Source organism: Mytilus galloprovincialis, chromosome 8 (genome assembly GCF_965363235.1).
Source record: "Mytilus galloprovincialis chromosome 8, xbMytGall1.hap1.1, whole genome shotgun sequence".
Lineage (NCBI taxonomy): Eukaryota > Metazoa > Mollusca > Bivalvia > Mytilida > Mytilidae > Mytilus > Mytilus galloprovincialis.
In genome coordinates, this window is record NC_134845.1 from 75,499,428 (window position 1) to 75,525,461 (window position 26,034).

General features: G+C 31.8%; 1 long non-coding RNA gene across 1 annotated transcript; it reads right to left on the reverse strand.

Moving 5' to 3' along the window:
- Positions 1–1,806: 1,806 nt before the first annotated feature.
- Positions 1,807–23,439, reverse strand: LOC143042583 (uncharacterized). Its single transcript, XR_012968055.1, has 5 exons — positions 23,391–23,439; positions 15,991–17,002; positions 14,930–15,341; positions 13,735–13,761; positions 1,807–13,000 (listed from the first exon to the last, which is right to left on the reverse strand). It is a non-coding gene; the product is annotated as an uncharacterized LOC143042583 (long non-coding RNA).
- Between the last annotated feature and the right edge of the window lie 2,595 nt (positions 23,440–26,034).

Here is a 26,034-nt window from a genome sequence, read left to right on the forward strand (position 1 = left end):
GAAGATTAGAAATGAACACACGGCCTCTAATGAAAAAGCTAGTTTTTTTTCGAATAGGTCATCTTATTTGTTCATGTGTTCTTTTATCTCTCTCTCTCTCTTTTTGTTATGGTATATAATGCAGTCAAGTGGTTAGTTTTGTTCTAACACAGCACACTCTCCTGCACGTTTTTCAGTTTGAACTGATTTAAATGTTTTATATTAAGACCTTTAGTAGAATATACCCTGCTTATGGTTTTGGCTCATTATTGAATGCAATACTATCACCTTTGGTGGATTCCTTCTACGTCATTTGATTTCTGGTGGAAAGCATCTTCGCTAGCCAAGGGTTACGATCCACTTTCCTCCTCTCCACCCTTGGCGGATTGAGATAGAATTTCGGAGACACAAGATAATGATTTTCATTGGCTGCAGTCGAAACTCGCTGCATTCAATCAGAAAGCGCCAATTACATGATCACGTGAAAATGTAGAAAGTGAATGTAAACAATTGTCACTTGCTTATTGTGCAACAAGTCTTTACATCCCTAAACATACGACTATATTATTGACAATTTGAACGTTTTAATCAACTAATAAAAGTGCCTGTGTATTTTTCTTGCACAAATGCATGAATGTCAACGTATATTTTCGTTTCCTGCTTTACCAAGTGTGTAGAATCTAGACGCTACCGTGTTTTTACCTCCAAATTGAAGAGTTCAAGTGCTACCATTGGTCAAGAATAATGTATTCTGAATGTGTGTGACTTTAATCTTCCGATAAATGACGCATCCCTGTTATCACAAATGTTGGCTTAATCTGCCAAGGGTGGAGAGGAGGGAAGTGGATCGTAACCCCTGGCCAGCGAATATGGATGGAAAGTTGCCTTCTTCCTAATCAATCCAGATAGTGAATTTTCCTACGCGTATCTTTCTGGATTGTTGTGGAACTAAATGTAGGCACGACGGGTGTCACATGTGGAGCAGGATCTGCTTACCCTTCCGAAGCACCTGAGATCACCCCTAGTTTTTGGTGAGGTTCGTGTTGTTTATTCTTTAGTTTTCTTTGTTGCGTCATGTGTACTTTTGTTTGTCTTTTTCATTTCTAGTCATGACGTTGTCAGTTTATTTTCGATTTATGAGTTTGACTGTCCCTCTGGTATCTTTCGTCCCTCTTTTGTGGATCAATGTTTTGCCAAGGTTAATTCTTGCAATGGATTCCAGTTCATGGTGTAGCAAAATCGCTTAGTCTAAGATATATGTTCCGTTCCCTTTTTTATGCATAAACAGGTTCTACCATAGGTCTAGGTATTATTTTTCGTAAGGTGAAAAGTAAGAATCCTTAATCATGTTAAAAAAGCTACTGAAAATTCAGGGATCCTGTTTATAATGTAACAACTGATTTCAATACGATAGAAGATTATAAGGATTTAATTTAATGTATACACGGAGAATTTTATAAAGGAAGGTTAAACATTCTTTCATATCCGAAGCACTGACTAGTGGTCTAATAATACCGACGGAGACTAGCAGTCCATCTTCAGCGATATCGACCCATTTCTATGAAATAAAAAAAAACATTTAACGCATTGTATGCGTCCGAAGCGCTATCATCGTTTGTCCATTCATAGGAAAGCCTATATAAGAATTATACCTGTTATTTTCACTAAATTACAAAAATTAAGCCGAATGTGTGTAAACTTCATTAAAACCTTTAACAAATTTATATTCTGTTTCAGTTATGGATGACAGATCAATAGAAATATTTCCGTATCTATCTTGACCATAGCTATTAGCAACCGGAATTTCAAATAGGAAAACACTAAAAAGTCTGTATAAAATTCTTTATATCATTAATTACAAATACAGTAAGTAAACTCTTATATACATCTAAAAATGTTACATCATAATATACAATGTTTTAGAACAACGAACTTGAACAAATATTAATGATATGTGGACGAACAGCTCATATATATACTATAATTACATGCATTAAAGTTGATCAATTATGCTTTCATAAAATGTCAGTTTCAAAGCTATAACTTATGAAGGAAAACATATCTGCTGAACATGAAATAAATTATAAAAAAAAAAATGGTGTAGATACATTGTTAATAAGCACAATCTGACAACTTATAGTAAAAAAATGAATGATTTTATTTTTTAAAGTTTGATTGGGAAAATTTTGCTTTTTACACTTGAAAGGCTATGTTTTAGAATAAAACACATGACAATGTATACATAATTGTATTAAAAATTCATTTATTCATTTTCTTAAAATCTTCCAAACTTAGCTGCTATATCATGATTTTCATTCAATACTCTTGTTCGCCAACAGATTTTCAGTGATCTTAGTCATAAAGGACTTTTGCAATTGCAAAGAGCACGTTATATGGGAAACCGTTATAAAATTAAATAAAACAAAAGTTGAATGTATATATATAGTATCAACCGATGTCGGAAAATAATAATAATTTATTAACAAACTAATTTCATATTTACATATTTGCATATTTGTTACATACTTGTTTTTCGTTCATTTTTTTATTTAAATAAGGCCGTTTGTTATCTCGTTTGAATTGTTTTACATTGTCATATCGGGGCCTTGTATAGCTGACTATGCGGTATAGCTGACTATGCGATATTGTCCTTGCTCATTGTTGAAGGCCGTACAGTGACCTATAATGTCTGTGTCAGTTTGGTCTCTTGTGGACAATTGTCTCATTGGCAATCATACAACATCTTTTTTTATAAGTACATTATTGCCAAAAGTGACTGTTTATTATAAACCCTAACTGGGCTTAATACAGACAAACTGGGCATTCATACAGAGCCATTACATAAAAACAGGGCCTTGTTTAATTCACTTCACTTCAATTCGATTCTATTTTGTTCAACTCAATTCAACTCAATTTAAACTCTTATAATTGTTCTAAATGAAGTACTTAGGGTTAGAACCATCATTTTTTAATTTGGAGCGGACGACGTAAAATTTCCGCGAACCTTTATGTTTTATTGACGTCATAAATGAAACTCATCGGAAACGCATTGTCAACGTTATAAACAATGTGATATACGGTCAGTGACAGTATATCATATATGAATATACAGTCAATGCAATTGACTGCTCCAATAACACAGTTGCAGTATATATACTAATACAAATATAAAGAAGCATATTTAAATACACTCATAAAATTTGAATTCTTATGACATTTTTGATTTATCAAGACGTATTGAACTTTAGAATCAAATAACACGAATTAATCGCTAAAACAGATTGAATCAATGAACCCAATGAACTGCATTATAAATTCAAACAAACAGGCGTCATATCATTCTCCGAAGAACACATTATTCACATTTATATATTTATATATACAGATCGACTAAATATCAATACAAATAAATCATTATTTACACAATTGTACATACTTTGGGTACATGTTACCCATGATGCAAATCTTTTTTCATAGTTATGAGGAAGAGAAGTTCAAATATTAAAATAGACTTTTTACCAGCATACAAAACAAATCTTTAACATGCTATTATGTGTTTCCAGGGTTTCCCCTGGGTCAATTATTTGTTTCGCCACTTCTTACGCCAAAACAATTTATTTTTTGCCACTTTATTATTTTTTCGCCAAGTATCTTAAATATATTTTTTGTTGAAAATTTTCCTTTCTTTCTACCTCAATTAGATGAGTTTGACCCATTGTTGTCTATGATTATTCTCTCAATATTATCTTAGAGTCTACATTGTAATGAGTACACACTAAACATTTACTTTAAAAAGAAGAACTTCTTTTTTAACTTAAAAGGGGGAAAATTTATTATATTTTGAACAACTTTTCTAAAAGAGTGGGGGCACTTACATTTCATAACAATGGAAATAAGTCCCTGAATATAACAACATTCTAGGACATGTATTGACCATAACATACCAGAAAGATGTACAGTTCCTCTGGGAAAGTTTCTTCAAAAGAAAAACATGTGCCGTGTCACTAAAACGACTTTATAAAGTACTCTCTCAAATCAATTATCTATGTCAAAGTCAAAGCATAAAGTTTTTAAATCGGAGAGTTTTTATGTTTTTCAACGTTTTCCGTCATAACAACAGTTTTCTTTTTCTGGACTATCATTAAAAGAAGCAGAAGAGACCTCCGGAGTTTGCTTCGAACTCGTGCCTTTCAAAGTTGTTAATAAATCCTTTATGTGACATGTGACGAAAGCCATTTAATCAAATCCTTTTGTCAAACAAGACAATCAAAACTTTTATTAATTAGTCCTTTCATGTCGATAGCTATCGAGTTCGAGGTGAATTCCGAGTATTGTCCGATCAGGATAAGTTCGAGAAACCCGAAAAAAGTAAATAAACAAGATGGATGAAAATAAATCGTTGTATCCATATATATTTCTTTCGCCAAATTCTTTCGCAAATGGCGAATTATAATCGACACAATTATTATTTTTTCGCATAATGCGAAAATGTCGACGGCAAGCGAAAACCCTTTCTGTTTCAGATAAAGATGATTGCTTTTTTCTCGAAAGGACCATTTATAAAACAAGTTGACTCCCATGTACATTCAGATTTTAAAATTGATAGAAATGAAAAAAAAGCTGATGAGTTATGGTTTCAATGTACACAAACCTGTCAAAATATTATCTAAAGATACAGATGTCTATACAACTAAGCGAACTTTCCTATTGTTATTAAAGGGGTACACAACACCTAAGGGAGTTAACTCCTAAAAATCAGCGGAGTATTTTAATCACATACTATTAATAAGGAGAAATCAAGCTTTTCAACAATCAAAATTAGTGTAAGACAAACTGCTATATAGCCAACCAAATTATTTCTGTAAATTGAGCAGTTCAAAATTCTAGAAATGTCCATATTATTATAAAGAAATTTTTTTGTTAAAACTTATTGAAAATTAAACGAACCAAATCTACACAGCTACTTTTGCATTGGTACTATTTCTGTACTAAAAATTTGTAGTACTGGAAATCTACTTTTAATATTCAGTACAGTAAATATTAAAAGTAAATTTCCAGTACTGCCTTTTTTAAGTACATGAATAGTACCTATGCAAAAGTAGCTGAGTATGTTAGTCAAAGTGTTGTGTACCCCCTTAACATCATTGAACTCAACAACAGAACATTTTGTACATTTGATTTATAAAGTAATACCAAGAACTACACAACTAACATTTTAAAACAAATTGATTCATTCTTTTATCCTTAGAAGGTAAAATCACGTTTGGTTTTAAACTTGAATGCACCTACAAATCGCAAACTTCATGATTGTACGTGTTCTTCGTTACATGATTTCAAAAATGCGTATGATTATCACGAAATAAGAAACAATAAAACAAGACATATATTTTTTAAAATTTTATCCTCAGAAGGTAAAACCATTTGACACTTGAGTTTTGAGTTGAACTTGAAGTCGCATGCAAATTGCAAATTCCTGAGTAAACGTGTACCTCTTATATGACAAAAATTCAAAATGACATGTTTCAGAGTCAAAACAGTTAGAACTCAAATTATGCTGGATGTACAACTATAAATAAATACAAATGTCGAGAAGCTATCTACACAAATCAATTGATTAATTGTTAAAATAAAATTGAAATTAAAATGCAATTATTTCTCATTTGGAAAAAAAGGATTCTATTTACATATATTAACTAATTATGATAAAATAAGTAGTCGACTACATAAATGCACATGTTTGAAAGTTTTCTTCATAGCTTTGAAAATAATCAATGTAGATCAGTCATTTATTTTAGTATAACGCATTTTGTAAAATAAAAAAAAAAAATGTTTCCAAATTTTATTTCTATAAAGAGTATCTAGTATGGAAGTTTATATTTCTTTTGAAGTGCAATTTTACTATTCTGTTTAAATCTAAATAAAGTTTCGATCATAAGAGTCAATTCAAGGACTTCGATTATTATAAAATGGTGACCGTTTAAGTATGTTTTTTTCATTCAATTTGAGAATCATCTTTAATGATATGTGTTTTTTTTTTAAAACGACTTCCTTTTGAGCTGCATCAATACCTTGATCCAGCTATGTTTGCGCGCATTTTCACTGACGACCTCATTATCAAAATCATTTTTTTGCAGGTCTTTTATCAAGAAATACACCAATTCTTCGGGTAATTTGCTTCTGCATGCTTCGTTAATCGCAGCTCGCTTGTCAAACAATGCGTTATCAACTTTTCTAAGCAACACTTCTACAACGGTTTGTTCTCCACAGCGACACGCTTCATTAAGTAATGTTGCTATGTCAATTTGGTCATGATTTAGACAATCTAACAATATCTCTACTATTTCCTCAAAGCCAGACTTGCATGCAGTCTGCAGCCCCGTTTGAACATTTTCTTGGCTGATTTTATCTTGTAGATATTTAACAATATCTATCTCGCAATTTACACAAGCGTTTTCGAATGCTGATCCAACGGTATTGATCTCCGGTCCGTTTTCCATTATCCAGCTGACGACCTCTAACCAACCAAATCCACTAGCTTTGTTTAAGATGTTATCCATTTGAAAGCCATCTGCATTTAGATTTTCGAGTAGGAATAAAACAACTTTCTCATTGCCAATTTTTTCACATATTTTTGTTGATAATTTGTGTTGGTCAAAATGATCCTTGCCAAAAGTGTAGAACAATACTCGAACGATATCGATATTACCAGCTGCACATGCTTCGATTATAGCACAATCAATGTTTAGCAACATATAATCTGCGTTCTCAAGAATCCAATTTAAAGTATCCATCCATCCAGTTCTGCAAGCTCCCCTTATAACCATAGATAAATCAAACATATCCTTTGCATTATTTTTTAAAAGCCATGTCACTACTTCACCTCGTCCATATTCACAGGCTTCATTCATTGCGTTTTTAAAGTTAAGTTTACACTTATCTGGACGACTGGATATGCTCTTGACAACTTCAATAAATCCAAACCCACTTGCTTCAACTAGGATTGTATTAGCATCGATTTGATCAGGGTTAAGATTTGAGAGAGACCAATTAATAAGTTCACACCTTCCATTTTGGGACGCTTTATTTACTGCATCAGTAATATTTAATTCGGTATTATCAATGTTCGTTATGATCCATTTGAAGATGTCGACCCAGCCTTCCGAACATGCTCTGCTTAATATAGAATTATAATCACAAGAAAGATATGTGTTGTTCTTTAAAATATTCAATATAAGATTCTGCTTTTTCGAATCATGTTCAGACTTATCATTTCTGTCTGTTATAGAAGTTTCAAGATCTTTATAATTACTTACCAGCGAAGTAAGTAGATCTAAAATCCTGAAGGAGTCTTTGCTACAATGTTTAAGTACCCATTCTATTACATCTGTTCTTTCGTATGTGCAAGCCTCTTTAACTAGAATATTTAAGTCTAAATTAGTTTTCACTCTACTCTTAACAAAAAATTTGATAATAGACAAATCATTTGAATTGTTTCCACATGCATATTTGATTGCTGTTTGAACATTAAATTTTTCTGTAGGTATATTACTTATGATCCATTTGGCCACTGAACTTTTGTCACACTGGCATGCCCTATTTAGAGCTTCTGACATGTCAAATACATCGATATTATTCATCTCAAAAAGCCATTCAGCTATCCCTAGATTGCCATACCTACAGGCGTTGTTCATGGCTTTTAATTTATCAAATAAATCATGATTGAACTTTTCCCACATACAATTGCCGATTTCTACACTTTTTGCTGACTGGCTTCGGCACACTTTTATCATTGCAGTGGTCAAGTCAATGTGTTGAATATCAAAACTTTCCAAAAGATATTTGACAGTGGTAAAATGGCCATTTATGCAAGATACGTTCAATGCTGTCTTTGCATCTAAACATTGATGTCCACATATTTCTAATAACCATTTGAGTAAATCATGATTGCCGTTTGAACAAGCATTGATAAATAATGTGTTCATGTCAATCTCTTTGTCATCAATATTTGCCAGTAACCACATAGCTAAATCTAGGCCATATGGTATAGAACAGACGTTACTCATTGCAGTGTTGAAGTTCAAAAATGTATTATCGACATGTTCCACTAACCATTTGACTACATCAGTCATACCTGCTGAACACGCGTCATTCATTACTGTATCTACACCAAGCAAAGAATTATCTACTTTTTCTATTAACAATTGGTTTATATCCTTATTAAAGTGGAAGCATGAAGCTCTCATTAACCCTTTTAAATTTGTTATATATGGCAAAACGTCTTTATCAATACAACTTTGTAATAAAGATTCGATTGTTTCAAAAATAAAATTATCATCGCCTTGATCAAAAACATAATCTTTCACTCCACCTATAGCACAATCTAATGCTGTTGTTACGTCAAACAACGTATTGTCAACCATTTCTAATAGCCATTGGATAACTGCAAAGCTACCATGTGAACACGCTCGATTCATTACTGTGTCTATACCAAGCAAAGAACTATCTACTTTTTCTATTAACAATTGGATTATATCCTCTTCAAAGTTAATGCATGTCACTCTCATTAACCTTTTTAAATTTGTTATATGTGACAAGACATCTTCATCTTTAAATCTTTGTAATAAAAGGTCGATTATTTTAAAATCAAAATCAAAATCATCATCGTCATCATCCTCTTTATCCTCACCAATAGCGCAATCTAAAGCTGTTTTTACGTCAAACAACGTATTGTCAACATTTTCTAATAGCCATTTGACAACTTCCAAGCGACCATGTGAACACGCTTCATTCATTACTGTATCTACACCAAGCAAAGAATTATCTACTTTTTCTATTAACAATTGGTTTATATCCTTATTAAAGTGGAAGCATGAAACTCTCATTAACCCTTTTAAATTTGCTATATATGGCAAAACGTCTTTATCAATACAACTTTGTAATAAAAATTCGATTGTTTCAAAAATAAAATTATCATCGCCTTGATCAAAAACATAATCTTTCACTCCACCTATAGCGCAATCTAATGCTGTTTTTACGTCAAACAACGTATTGTCAACCATTTCTAATAGCCATTCGACAACTACAAAGCGACTATGTGAACACGCTCGATTCATTACTGTGTCTATACCAAGCAAAGAACTATCTACTTTTGCTATTAACAATTGTATTATATCCTCTTTAAAGTTGAAGCATGACACTCTCATTAACTTTTTTAAATTTGTTATATATGACAAGACATCTTCATCTTTAAATCTTTGTAATAAAAGGTCGATTATTTTAAAATCAAAATCATCATCGTCATCATCAACATAATCGTCATCACCATCGTCATCATCATCGTCATCAGCCTCTTCATCCTCCCCAATAGCGCAATCTAAAGCTGTTTTTACGTCAAACAACGTATTGTCAACATTTTCAACTAGCCATTCGACAACATCCAAGCGACCAATTGAACACGCTCGATTCATTACTGTGTCTACACCAAGCAAAGAATTATCTACTTTTTCTATGAACAATTGGACTATATTCTTATTAAAGTGGAAGCATGCCACTCTCATTAGCCTATGCATTTTTGTTATATATGGCAAAACGTCTTCAGTAACTAATCTTTTTAATAAAAGGTCGATGATTTCAAAATTAAAAAACTCACTGTCATCATCATCCTCTTTATCCTCGCCAATAGCGCAATCTATAGCTGTTTTTACGTCAAACAACGTATTGTCAACGTTTTCTACTAGCCATTGGACAACAAGCAGGTTTTCATCTCTGCATGCATCGTTCATTAGCGAATCAATACCGAGCAAAGTATTATCCACTGCACCTGCCAAAAATTCCATTATTCTCAAGTCTTCGTTTTTATAAGAAAACAAACTTTTTTTAGAACAGAAATAGCGATAAGCGTTATTCATAGCTGTTTTCATGTCAAGTGTCAAATTATCAAAATGTGCTACCAAATTTTTAATTTTATTGATTTCATTATTGCGACATGCACGATGAAGAATTTCCCGAATAGTCGCCATATCAAGTGATGAGTGATCAATGTGCGTTACTAATAACTCAATAACTTGCAATGATATGTTTGGAGACTTATCGAATGCTGCATATATTGCCTTATTCATGTCAAGCAGTTTATGATCAACTAATGATATCAAGGACCCCAATATTTCAAGTTTACCATTATAGCAAGCTTCAGTGAATATCCCTTTCATGTCAAATAGAGAATGATCGTACTTGTCTAACACATGCTTTGCTATGTCTGGTCTATTAAATTCAATCCCCTTGTTCAATACATATGTCACCGTTGGAATGTTAATGGGAGTACTACCTAAACTTTGTAGTAGGACTTTTATTATGTCAATTCTGTTAAAGCGGCACGCGTCTTGCAATGCAGTATTGATATGTATCGATAGATGAGCATCACTTTCTAACAGCATCTGAACACTTTTGATTTTATTTTCCCTTATTGCCGTTTCAATTCCTGTTTTTATATCGAATTGTTTATGCACAACATTGTGTAACAAAAATTCTAAAATATGTATTTCATCTTCGCCTTGACATGCTATGTTTAACGCCATTTTCAAATCAAAAAGAGAATTGGATTTAAGGTAGTTATTTGAATTCAGAGCTTTTATCAACCACTGAACTATCTCTAATTTGTCCTGTTCACACGCTTTTCTAGCACAGTCTATGACTTCAGGTAATGTGAAATGCCTAATGATTCGTAATAATTGGTTTACAATACCAGTCTGCCCTTTTCTACACATCCTCAGCAAAATGTTCATATCAAACGATAAAGGATCCAAGCTATCTACTAAAAGTGTAATTAAATTATTTCTCTTACTGAGACAAGCTGCTAAAATTGCCTGGTTAAGGTCAAATAAAGATTTATCTGAGCTTTCGATCAACCATGTTACCACACAGATGTTTCCAGCACGACAGGCTTCATTCAAAACAGTTTGCATATCAAGAACGGAAATTGATTTGTAATTTTGCATGAACCACTGAACAATATGTATGTTTCCTGATGTACAAAGTTCATTGATAGCTGTTTGCATATTGAACGTTGATTTGTCAACATTTTCTAAAAGCCAATGAATGTTGTCATCCTTTTTTCCATTAATGTTTGTGTCCATAGATATCAGGGAACAATTTATTTTCTCCACTAACCATTTCACAATTTCATATTTTCCTGAACTACATAACTCTTTTATTAGACATGTTAAGTCAATTCCGGAAGTGCTAGGATCTTTCTTCAATAAGTGCAAAAGGTTTGTCCAGGTTCTGAAGCATATTTCAAAACATAAGGCTTTTCGGTCTAAATATTCCATGCCAATATTTTCTAGCAGCCATATCATTAGTTTTTTGTTCGTCGTTGGTGTTGAACAAACAACTTTTGTGAAATACTCGTCGTTATCACGCGTAAGTTTGAAATCCTTTATCATACTCAAAATCCGACTGAGAATATCTTCCGAATGCTCTTGGACTACAGCAGATACAAATACTGACAAAACAGATGCTTTACAACTCTGAATTATTTCATTCTTACTGTCGTTTTGGAAGATAGAGCGAGTATGCTCTAACAACGGAAAGAGCGATTTAGTCATATTTTTCTGTTTGATAACATGTTCAAGTAAAGCGACTGGAAGATAGAAATTCACCGATTCTGATTCGTCTTGGAATGCAATTATAATTTTCAATTCTTGCAACGGCAAAACAATATGGGCCTCATCAATCAAATGTTCAACAAAGGTTACGTCATTTTCTCTCATTATTTCTGAATCACATAAAAGCTGAATAAGACTTTGAGATTTCAGACAATATTCATTTTGGAGAATATGAATAATGCGTTTACAAAGATTTGGATAGTATCTGACAGGGATCTTCATGACTATTTCTCCTTCCTTTTCTTGAAATCCTTCAAGGCGCACCATTTCTCTGATAAAATCAAACGCTAATTTAGACAAAATTAACTCTGGATTAATTCTACTGTATGAAATCAGAACACTTTCAAATACTGTCTGATGCTGAAATTGGTAGGAATTTGTACAATAGCCTTTTATTAGATATTGACCAATCATCTCATCAATTGCATCGTAGAGATTATGTTCCAAAATGGAATTTGGACTATAACCGTAGCATGAACTTATAATTTCGCTCATTTGGTTAGAGTTTATTTGATTTTTATCTAAAAGATCTCCATTTAAGAGAACATATACAAGCAGAGAGTATTTTATTTTGTCAGAAAAATATTCTTTGCCAGATTTCCGCAAATTTTCGATCTCTTCTGTCAGACAACTTGACGGATGTTTGAAGAACGCTTCACCTAGTCTAGTAAATTTTCTATTTCCTGTGAAAAGGCAACAGGTTTGGGGGAAACCTAATATTGGCTCAGTTGTTATAACCTGATTTAAGGTAATAAGATTCAGTTTGACTGTAACTTTGTCATCTAAAATAACTTCGTCTTTAAAATTTTCTTGTTCGTTCAGTCCAACTATCTGAAAATTATTAACATGACAATACCCGACAAACAATGCTTTCTTTTCCTCCAACTTTAATTCTAATTCCTTTGAGCAAAGATCTACTTCAACACTTTTATAAAATAACCTATACGATGAGAACACCCATTTACATGACCGTTTAACGATATCTCTAATGGTAAAAATTACTTTTGTTTTTCCCAAATTTACACAAGCATGTACCCTATCGAGTATTTCAATATCTGAATTTTGAGTAAATACATTGTTAGTTCTACCAAATATATCTTCACACAAAATAATGGTCTTCACATCTACTTTAAAGGAATCTTCAAAATCTTTTAAGTCTGATAATTTAATGACATCATACCCTTGAACTTTATACTGCCGTAGAATTTCCAAACTGTTTCTGCTTTTTCCAGATCCAGCTCGTCCTGTGAGTACTAATACATTGTTGTCTTTAAGTAACTGCACACAGGAAGAAACAACAGACGTTGTTACGAATGTATTTTCCTTGCTGTGATTATCAATTTCTAACATGGTTAAACCTTTAAAAAGAAGTGTATATTTTATTATTATACTTCATGTTAAAATGACAGATTTTGATGATCTAATACGAGGGAGACAATTTACTATATCCCATGTCTGAGCGGGAGACATTTTTGGAATGTCACCCTCTCGTACAGACCAATCGATACTTATTAACTTAAAGGACAATTAATTGAATTTGCATCATTTGATTGCAGTCAAAAAAACTAGTGACCGGTGAAACATTATGTTAATCCAATTCTTGAACAAAAGTATACATATATAATAAACTTAGTCTTCTGTACACGATCTGATAATTTGTTACGCATCCATTAAATATAATCATCAAATAAATATTTCAATTGGTCAGTGCTGTTGTGAAAATATGACAGCTAATTAATGGTCGTATTTTGAAGTCGAAATTAACCGATTGTCACCTTTGTAAACAATCAACAAAGACACACTGATATTTATGTAAGCACAGGTATAAAGAATATCTCAGTAAATTATATGATAAATAAACTATTATATTCCATTTGGCATAACTCCATTGTCTGTAAACATGTCTATTAAACTACTTTGCTTCAAACTGCTTTGACTGCTTCCTTTTTTAGATTAAGCTTATAAATTTTTAGTATTTATATTGATAGAAGAATAATAACTGTGTAACTGCTTCACTAAAACTCATGATAATACCTCGACCTTTTTAGTGGGTAATTATTAACAGATAATCAATCAAAAGAAAAGTACATACCAATGAACTTTGATCTCTTGGAAAGCCCTAAATTAAAAAAGTAAACAGAATTAATTCCTCAATAGATACAATCATAGCTACCTAGAAAATAAGACAATTACCCTTTGATAAACACTAATTACTTAGTGAACCATACTGATATTTCGAAGCTATACTTGTGTTTCATGAAACTTATTCGTTAGCAGGGCCTCTATGATGAGCCCCGTAAAATTAATATCACCAGGTCTTTTTTTATTTATTTTTTAATATTTTAGGAATTTGAAAGTTTATATACAAAGTACTATAGTTGAAAAGAAGACTATAGCATTTGTACTTGAATTTTTTGATTGATTGGTTCGTGCGTGAACACCACATTTAATATTATTGTGATCAAAACTAGGTGAATGACTTATCTACTACTACGAGTTCCTGTCTTATGACCTCTTGTGTGGTCTTGTTGTAGCTTGTTTGCCTCGATTGTAGAAGGTCTTGGAACCAGACTTTAAAATTTGTATTTGCTGCTTCACCGCTATTAAAACACGTGGTATTTAGGAGTAATAGCACATACATAAACGGCTTGGAGTCAATATAATGTGTCTACGTAGGTTGACCTGTCTTTCTGTAGATTTTACATAACACGTCTAACATCGAGGTCAGTTTTTCGGTCTGGTAAACAACAGCGTTAATATTCATATTACATTAAAATGTGTTTGTCTTGAATATTTATATCAAATTGCAACTGAACGTTACGCAGTCATACATCACCATCATCATCCAGTCTTGTACATTTGACATTGTCTTGGTTAATCATGTTTGCTAACGCTCGAACATCTCTCTTACATGGGGCAATCATGCCCCAGTAAAACATAATCGGAAAGGAGTTATTTTTTTAGATTGAAATTTAGTCGATTACCAAGAAGACACCAAGTACTATTCCATTGGAACTGGAAGCTTTGTAAATTATTTAAACCTAATTTCAACTAAAATCTAAACCTGTATTTCGGGACATAAACATTGTTCATAACGCCTAAATGAGATCAATTGTAAAAAGGTTTTGGAAAGCATGAGCTAGTTTACCTTTTTGTATCTGAATTCAACATGTGTCTCGTATATAAGTTTAAAAAAATGTTGAACATTTTTGCTAGTGAAGAACATAAGTATTTAAGTACTATATAACCACAACAATGTACATTGTACGTTGATAAAATATAAATACCCTTTTCATCTATGCATTTCTCTACTTTTTCTGGAATGCTTATTGCAAGTTCTTCAACATTTTTCGACATCATTTCTACTGTATTTTCTACTGTATTCAAACGCGTGTCCATATTTGTTTTAAAATCTCCAATTGACTCTACAACGGAATAAACTTTTTGATCTACTTCTTTTGATTGGTCTTTACATTGTTTCGCCAATTTAGCCACAGAATGCTGAACAGACCATTGTTCTCTGCGACTTTGCATGTAGTACCTGTCGAGTTTACGGGGAATGCGAATTTTTAAATCCTTGACTTCATTTGCAATTGCTTCAACTGTTTTTTCATTTGCTAGTTTAGACATTTTCTTTGAAACATCTTTTCCAAGTTTTCCTAAAGATGACGTTACCTCTTTACAACAGATTTCAACATTCTGTGAGATATAAAGTAGAAAGATGCAGACACAATTTTTTAAATATTAAACATACAAACTCGTTAAAGAAGTTAAAGAAACTGTATAAATGTATATTTTTCCGATTGCTTGTAAAATTATACATACAAGAAATGAAATGTCAAAATATGACATACGCTTGGTATAATTTTCACTGGTTCTAGGCCAAAAATTGTACTTTTCAATATTTGAATGTTCTCAATAGTTTGTTTTTGTAATCAAATTAGCAACACAATACCGTATTTAAAGTAAAAAAGTTAATAAAATATATCTTTTATATAGTCGTTTTAAAGCAACAAAAATTCATTTTCGTCCCTTTTAAAAAAATATACGTATATATAAATAATAAGGTTTTTTTTTTTATATTAACATGAGTGTTTGTTGATGGCTGACATGTGAGTGGGTTTTTTTCTCAATTTTTCCAAGTTTTCGATCTTGATTTAATATAAAGCCACATCCAAAAAAAATAAACTATTCTGTATTCTCAATTGTTTTAATGGAACTTCATTGCCAACGTCTTGACACGTTTTGTTGAATGACATCAGAAAAGTTAAATTATCGGATTTAATTTCACTCGCAAACCATTGTTCTTCATTGCAATCAGCACAATAATGAGAAAAATCCTACTTACATCTTTCATTTCATTTACATAAAGAAGCTGCTCTAACAAGGAATTCTGATATTGAAGACATAAAGTCTCATCTAATGTTCTATTTTGTAAATCTTGAAGACTCTGTTTTACTTCACCTATATTTCCACATACAGTTGCTATTGCAATCAGGTTATTTTCTGTTTCATTAAAAACCTGCTTGTAATCTGCATCGGACATTCTTGCTTCTTGAACATGAGCGTATTTTACGTTTCTAATGTCAGTTAAATCTGTCACTCTTTTCCACAATGGACAACAGTATCTAAGAAGTACCTCTTGTAGCTTTAAATCTAAAAAGTGAATACTGATTCCCGGTGTGGCGGCGACAGAGCAAATACTGTCTGTTCCATTGTATGAGCGTTTCCTGTCATTTGTACAGGGTAATAAAAGTGACGAAAACATGTTGTTCCATTCTAGTTGACTGATCTGAGGTCTATCACATGGAAATACAAAACGCAGTGGACACTGACAGCAACTAGTATTATGATGCATAAGATGGTATATAGTATGTTTGTTTGCGTTCAGAAAATCTTCTAGAGTATTACCTTTGAATGATAAGCAGCTGTACCAAAAGACTTCATGACAAAAGTTTGTAAGAATACATCTTGCCAAAGATATATCCAACACATTCGTTGATATTCCGGTTTGTGCAAAGCTGCAACATACTGGTGGCAGTGTTCTAAGTTTCATAATACGGCCATGACAAGCTAACTTTGGTGATAATTTGTCATATAAGATTTCTAGCTGCGCTGGATATATGATCCGAACAGACGGTAACATGTAGGAAGGAACACACTGACAGCATTTACCTCTATTGTAACACAAATGGTAGGTTTCATGTTGGTTTTTATTGAGAAATTGTTCAAATGTTAGACTTTTGTTCTGAAGATCTAAATCCACTAATGCAATCAATGCAGTTTTCGTATGATCAACAATTAAAATTGCATTCTTCAAAAAGTTTTCTTGCTCCTTTTGTGTCATTTTTTCTTCTTACCTGTTAAAAGAAACAGTTTGTAAAACAATATAAAATAAACATCTGAGCCATGAGCGCATACTACGCCCGTCGTCTTGTTTGTGAAGTTTTACACAAAAGCTTAAGTCATAAATAGTTTTTGAGATATCACGTGACGACATGTGAAAACTGCTCATATATTAAAAAAACTCAATTACTCTAAAATATTTTTTTTTAATCGTCACCAAAAAGTATACAGATCTTTTTATTAATATAACAAAGAATTGTGTAAAGTTATGAGCAATAATCATTAATGGTTTTTGAGATACTGTGCACATGTGAAAAAAGATTTTTTTTTTCAACAAAAAAACCCACTTTTTTTTTTGTTATATTCAATAACTTTAAAATAAAATTTTGAATCATCAACAAAATGTATATAGATCTTTAGATTAATATAACTAAGAAGTGTGTAAAATTTAAAACAATAATCATAAATCTTTTTTGAGATACGGCGCGACATGTAAAACCCCAACCCCTCCTTCAGACAGACAGATAGACGGACGCGGACATTTGTATACCATAATACGTCCCGTAAAAATTTTGACAGTCGTATAAAAAGACGCCTGGGTCGATACCACCACAAGATATCACAGGCCAAGAAGTAAAAACATTTGTTTAGACATGATATTTTTTTCGGAATTTTCGCTTGTTTTATGATAGTCAACTTGAAAATTTATTTAGCCTCTTCACTGCTTTGATTTGAGTATTTTGTAGTCGACCCAAGCGTTTTAAATGAGTTTTTCATGTTTGAGTAAATTTTGAAGTTCGTCACTGCTAGCATATAACGACTGACATTATTTGGGTTGTAAAACAGTCATATTCGTGATATTTATTAAACAGGAAGTGAGTTATCGACCAATATTTGACCGGAAGTTATGTTTTGTGTTCATTTACTCCATTTTGTATCATTTTGGATACAACACAAGCAAAAGAGGTCATAAATGTGATATTTCTTCTCTAAATAGACGTCTTTTGAAAATCCAAGATGGCTGCCATGATCGGATGAATCTTTTTCGTGGCTACCCCCTTAATATAACTACATACACCTACAGGCATGTTCTTACAAAGTTTCATGCTTGTATAACCATTTGCATGATTTTTGTGGTAAGCTGCTCAACTACTAGTTCTGAAATGTTGTCACAATTAGTAGTCACACATCTTTCAAAAACTCATTAAAGATACCATACTAAAAAACGTGGAGTTACTGTGTAAAATCTAAAATAAAACCTGGAAGCAGTACTGGTAAAAACAGAACATGAAAAGTTTGTTTAAGATAAACTTCATACGAATGTGACACTCAAAGAGTTGTACAGACATGTTAGAAATTTGATTGTCATTCTAATGTTAAGAAAATGGCATCTTTTTTTTTGATATTTATTACTGAACATTTTGTTTTAGTTTTGATTTTAGTTCATTTATGTCATGTATATGTTTTGGAGTTAAGTATGACGTCCATTTCATTAAACTATACCTAGTGCACATAGTTGTTAATGGGCCCCGCCTCCGTTTGCGGGATTTTTTGTTGAAGACCCATTTGTGGCTTTGGCTGTTTTTTGCTCTTTTTTCGGGCTGCCTTTGACATTTTCCCCATTTCCATTCTCAATTCTATGTCTAAGTTACATTAAAGTGATAGGTTTAGCGCTATCAAACCAGGTTTAATCCACCAATTTCTACATTTGAAAATGTCTGTACCAAGTCTGGAATATAACAGTTGTTGTCCCTTCGTTTGATGTGTTTTATCATTTGATTTTGCCATTTGATAAAGGACTTTTCGTTTTGAACTTTCCTCGGACTGCAGTTTTTTGGTGATTTGTCTTTTAGCAGTTGCTATAAACATATGATTTTTTATTAATTTGTCTCAAACTGATCAATTTATGCACAAGTAATAATACGCTTTAAAACAAACACTTTGCGGGACAAATTTGCAATTCCAGAATTGGCAAATCTGACTTTGTCGGTTTACAAGATATCAAAAAATATTTTTGCCCAAGTGATAGATAATCAAAAAAAATTAATTTCCCCATATGTCCCTACTTGTCACCGTTGTCACTGTTGTCACCACAGCTGATTAAAAGTACATTTCCCATGGGAAATTTAATAATTCCCATGGGAAAATTCAAAGTTTCCATGAGAAAAGTTAAAGTTCTCTTCTCTTCCCATGGGAATTTTTAAGTTCCCATCAGAACTTTACAGTTCCCATGGAAAAAAAAAAGAATACAGAGAGTTCCTATCGGAATTTAACTTTTCCGATGGGAACAGTTTATGTTCCCATGGGAACAATTTTTCTTCCCATGGGAACAACTTTTTTCCCATAAAAAATTTGTCTACCCATGATCATCTATGGGAACAATTTTTCTTCTCATTGAAACAGATATTTTATGTATGGAACATGTTTTCCGTTTGATTGTTTTTCTCCTAGAAAAATAAAAATTTGTGAAAACATGATTTTTTATTCTATTAAACTTTTTTGTGTGTTGCATAATGTAAAAGGATAATTCTGAGGATAATTAGATTATTTAGATTTTTCTAACTGCATAAAATAAAAAAAAGTTTCAACTTTTATTAAATATGAAACAAACAATATTTCAAGAGAAGCAACTTTCCTACTTAAAAATGTTTTATTTTTAGATTTGTCCTGATTTCACAACTTTTGAAATCATCAAAATGGTCACTTTAATTAAAAATAATAATTCAACAGAAACAATTCCCTAATTGCATGTTGTTCAAATTGCAATAAAAACACAGAGGTTTAATTTGTTTATTTAATATTTTTATCTAAATTCACATTTCGCCTTAATTCAGTAGTAGAGAACTTAATATAATGTTGTGAGCACTTAATATAATGTTGTGAGCACTAAATATAATGGTGTGAGCACTGCATATAATGTTGTGAGGACTTAATATAATGTTGTGAGCACTTAATATAATGGTGTGAGCACTGCATATAATGCTGATCATTAACACAAGGCAGTCATGGCGTTCCATAGAAAATACCCAAACCTAAATATAGCATCATATCGAATATTGTATAGGCATATTCGTGTTTGTGTAATCGTAATTCGTGTAATCAATCATACAACGGTAGATAATAGTAAGTACACAATTATCATAACAAATTGATGTCAAACTTTTCATGACAATCATAACCCTTCATAAAAAGAGTTTTTCTCGTTTGAATTGTTTTACATTACCATATCGGGGCCTTTTATAGCTGACTATGCGGTATGGGTTTTGCTCATTGTTGAAGGCTCTACGGTGACCTACAGTTGTTAATGTCTGTGTCATTTTGGTCTCTTGTGGATAGTTGTCTCATTGGCAATCATATCACATCTTCTTTTTTTTTTTAATTTTAAACCAAAATTTGAAACCTTGGAATGCATACATAAATGAAGCCAAATGCAAAAAAAAAAATAATCATAGAATAGCCAACAAAAAAAAGAAGATTTCATTTCAAAACAATAAATCTAAAGATCAATTAAAAATCAAATGAAGTGGATGTCATAAAAAAATAAGCGACCATACGACCGCCGACCATGAGAAAAATAATACTGTATAGTCATTAAAAAGCTCCGACATGAAAAAATAAGAAAGAATTCAATTGAGCAAAGTGATGGCCTTTGTATATATTTACATTTTACGAAAACAAATTTAACAGACAAAGCCAATGTAAACCACTGAGCTACAGGCTTCTGACTTTGGCAAAGCACATATACAATGAGTCACGAAAAAAGGGGAAGCGACAATATGACTCATTTAAGGGCATACGGGACAGTTTCAATTCCATAATGATTTTTTTTAACCAAAAAAAAAAAAAGCATACTGCATACAAGCTAATTCTCAACTAAGCAATTCAAAAATGCAATAAAAATATACCTTCAGGTGCCTCTTTTAGACACAAAAAGGGTCGACACTTTAGACATTTACTAAAAAAAATCGGCTTCTTTGACATTTCTATCCTTTGGATAGACACACCTATAGCTTACTTGTTCATTTCAACAGATAAACACAAGCGGATTTTATAGAAACATAAAGAAAATATTCTCATAAATATGTTTTTGATGTACGACAGTTCTTTTGAAGTTATCAACGACATTTTTTGCGGTATATTTATCAAATCTAAAAAAAATCAATATTGCCTTTTTCATTATAATTGGTATAAATAGTCTTCATACCTACTCTAACCTAATACCGTTTTAAAAAAGAGGGTTCCATGTACTAGTTTTCAAGTGAAATCAGTTTGAAAGATAATAAAATGCTTCGCTGAGCGCAACCTGATACCGCAGAGGATGAACCCTGAAATTTGGACACAGTATTCAAGCTTGATTCTGTTTGAATTCGGATTGTGATCAAACTTTTGACATAGTATAGGTTTCTGAAACAAAATAAATGTCAAGATCTTACAAATGTATTGCACAGTACTGTGCAATTAAAGGTTCTTCTTGGAAATTTGAACAAAAATTAAAGTTTTAAAAATTTTGAAAAAAAATGTGAACCCCTTAAAAAAATTGGAATCCCACCTTGGAGCAATTACCCACACATTCAAACCCGGCCTTTCTTTTGTAGTATGGAACCTTGTAGTATGATTTCAGAGAGATACATATTTTTAAACACGATTTATTGTCTTGAAACTATAAAAATGCTTGTTTTTACCCTTTTTTGCCCCCTAATTCCCGCATGAATTGGACAATTACCCCCAAACTAAATCCTATCCTTTCTTTAATGATATGGAACCTTGTGGTATAATGTAAGAGAGATGCATACACTTAAAAACAAATTATTGTTCAGAAACTACAAAAATGCTAGTTGTTGGCCCTTTTTGTGCCCTTAATACATAAACTGTTGGCATCATAACCCTCAAAATCAATCCAAACCGTCTACATGTGGTTTTACATATTGGGGTACATTTTCAGATCAATTGAAATACTTATTATTTAACAAGTTGATATCCTGAAAGTAGAAAAATGCTTGTTTTGGCCCCCTTTTGGACCCCTTTTTCCAAAACGGTTGGAACCATCATCCCCAAAAGCAATCCCAACCTTCCTTTTGTAATATTGAACTTTCTTATTAAATTTCATAGAGATCCATCAACTAAAACTAAAGTTATTGTCCGGACATCAAATGTTTCTGCGGTCGTATAAAAATCAGGAGAAAAATGGATCTTATCCGATATGTCACAGTTTGCATGACGTGGCAAAAATAACATTACCCCCACCCCTGTTACTGCATCGCATGTCCCTACCATCAGAAGCGACAGGACACACATTTAGCGTTTCAACGTTCAATCGATTCTGAAAATATGTAAATTGATCTAGGATATACAAAAATAAAAGTATTTTTTTGTCGCAAGTCTCCGCTTTGCTTTCAAATGTTTCTGTGTTTATGGAATATCAGGCAAAATATCAGCTGACAAGACTTGGTATAAATCCTTCATATCAATTTCAAGACTTCAGTATAACTTGTTTTCACCGCTTTTAGTCTGTATTTATACCAGCAAGATACCAAAGAAAATATCAAGGCAAGATCAGATTTTAGGACCATATTCGATAATCGCAAAACAAAGATTATATCATACGAATCTAAGACACCTCCAAAACGACAGACGGACAAAAAGTTACAAGACATAAAAGTCACAGGACCAAAAAGACCACAACAAAAAGTCACAAATAATTTGGTGTTAATGATATGATTATATACATGATATACATGTAGGAAAAAGATCTTGAAATATAAATCCTTTTTATTTCACATATTCATTTCACAGATCATGAAATTGTTCGTTAGCTGTGATACATGATTTTTGAGGGATTTCTCAGCATACAAAAAATGTTTCTTGGCAACACGAGGCAAATTAAATACCAAGCCATTTTTATTGATTTGGTAACATAAAGATGTCATCAAAGTCATACAAGCTAATATCAATGTAATATGTAATATAAATCGATATTGTAGCTAGTATAAATAATAACACTTTACAATAAAATAGAGGTCATTTTAAGAAATGAAAAATAATTTAAATACCAGGTCATATTATCAGTTCATATATATCAAATCAATAAGTTTATGAATATTCCATATTCCAAATGTTGTTTAATAACTAATTACGGTTCTAGAAACATACAAACATGTGTATCGATAAATAAGTATTTTATTTCCAAAGAAAAATATCTCAAAACTGAATTGTGATTTTTTGTTCGTGATGTTTTGTCCTGTGACTTCCTGTCCTACATTCTTAACAAGGGTTGTGGTGTTTTAGTCGGGAATATTTATAAGCTTCATATTATTGTTAATGTATAATGAGCTCATTACTGTTTATATAATACTTAAACAATTAAAAATAAATAAATAAAAACAACTTTTCCTTTCTACTTACATTGAACTGCATCGGGTCGTAGTCGCCATATTAACGGAAAAACCAAATCCTAAAAATAACATACACATCATTTGTATTAGGATATAAATACTTTACATCGGTAATCGATACTGTAGCTAGTATGAATAATAACACTTTGCAATATAAAATAGATTTAAAGAAATGAACAATAAATTTAAATAACAGGTCACATTATTAGTTCAATGACGCAAGGGGGTGCACGTGGGGTTATTTTTAAGGTTTAGTTTGTTCATTGTGAATTATCTTTGCTTTTTTTTTCAGTAAAAATTGAATACCGATGACGTTTAATGTAGATCACAATATTATCAAAATTATTGATGAATTCATGTTTCAATTGCTTAAAATAATTCACCAAATAGTTGCACATGGGTAAATTACATAGTAATGCAATACCTCTTTTATGCCAACAGCGGTGTCAATTTTATTTTTTTCAATCAATATATAAGTTTTTATGACTTTGATGACATCTTTATGTTACCAGTTCAATTCAATAAACGTTTATACTTGAAACCTGAGTTAGTGCTACCCTTCAAGGCCTTATTCTTCCTGGTGGGGGGATAAAAAGATTATGTTATGAGAAAAAAAAATCCCTCTATTATACATTTAATATATATAGCAACAAACTAACTTTCAAACTATCAAAACATAGTCACGAGTTTTGTATGTTTGTGTTTGTGTGTACTTACATCGGACTGCAGTGGAACATATGAGCCATTTTAAGGTTTTACCCAAACCTAAAATTAGTAACAAAGTCATGATCATATTTGCGTTTGTATGAAAACAATAGTGATGTAATTTAGGTGGGAGGTACCAGTTCTTAGCCTCTGTGCCATTGTCCCACGCAGAAAATTAGTATTAAAAAACTTTGGCTTTCTTTCTCACTTCACTGAGCAGTGATAAATAAAAAGATTTAAAATTCTAAGTTTGCATTACACAATGATACCTTTCCTGATTACATTGATATGCAACTTTCATGGTTTTATCCTTGTTTGACATGAAAAATCTAGAGTCCCATATACATACTGTTTGAAGGCTAAATATACAGTGTTATCCTGTTTTCCATTGGTCAAAACAGGTGGTTATTTAAGGACACTGCAAAGTGTCAAATTTTGATGGTAAGGATAGGTTCAGCTGTTGTTTATTCGAGTTTCAAGTGATTAAATTAGATAATTTTGAATGATTTTCTTGTCAGTAATTAGCAGGTTTGATGCACTGAGGTCTGGATTAGGGTGCCAAATTAAAAAAATGATGGGATTTTGTCCGTTAACTTGGAAAAGTAGGTAATGCGGGATAAGGAAACCATATAAAAACATTGATCAGAAGTACTTCACTATCAACTTTAATCAATTCTGAACACCAAAAAATTATCAAAGCATGTTTAAATCTTGCAGATTTATTTACAGAATTTTTTTTAAATTTGGCCTACACTTGCACGTGAATTATAAAAAAAATGGTTTCTGCCACCTTAAATGTTCTGAATAAAAGTAAACGTGCAATAAATCAGGGGAAAATTATGTTAAATTGAATCATATCTTGAAATAAACATGTTTGAATAAAGATCTTTACTTGATACGTAAATGAATTTGTTAAAAAAATAGAGTTAAGGAAATGGTAAATTAATTAAACATCTGAAATCTATTGATATCAATTTTTTTTAAAGGAAAAATGAATATAAGTATAATACTATCATTTGCCTGATATCTAAATTAAAAAGATTATTGACTTTTCAATATAATAATCGTCGATTCGCTTTTGTTCTTTTCAGGTAATTCAGGTAAGGACTATTTAAATTTTGTCGTAGTATTACATAATATTAATCAGCATAACTTTGAAAAAAACGTTTTTTTTGTTGCACTTCATGAACAGTTCAGTGTTCTGTTGTTTTATTATTTTCTTCTTATACATGTTATAGTTGATGTGTGTCCATCGGTTTAAGATTGTAACCCGGATTGTTTATCTCTCAATCGATATATGACTTTTGAACATTCGGTATACTACTATTGCCTTTTTTATCAAGTTAATTGTTTGACATGAATGCTCTTTTATTATCATATGCACAAAAAAGTGCAAAAAACGAAACAAAATCTTCAAAAATATGCATATCTTACAGGGGCATTACCAGTCTTATTCTTGTTCACCGATTAGACTCAAAGTATCATATGCATGTGAATACTAAAACGTATATCCAAATTATAAAATATCTAAGATTGACTATTTACAATGCACTAGCTTGATAACATTTCTTAAGCATTTTAGTCTAGACGTCATTTAATTAACCATCATATCACCGGATGTAAACATAAATATGGATAAATAATAACTGTTTTTTGTCTTTCAATACCTTTCGATTCACATTCATTTGAAACCAGCGTAGTAATATTAAAAAAAAAACACACACGATCAGCTAATTAATGGTACGGCAAAAATAAATCTCGCATGGTGATCAATAATAAATTCATCGCTCAAATGTAAAATTATGCATCAAAATTATTTCAACAGTAAAAATAAATAGCAAAACATTGTTCGATTTTAGACAACAGTTTGATTTGTCCTACTCTTCAGGATTTCGAACTGTCAGTGAAATCACCGATTATAGATATTGTTGGATGGTTGATTTTTTGTG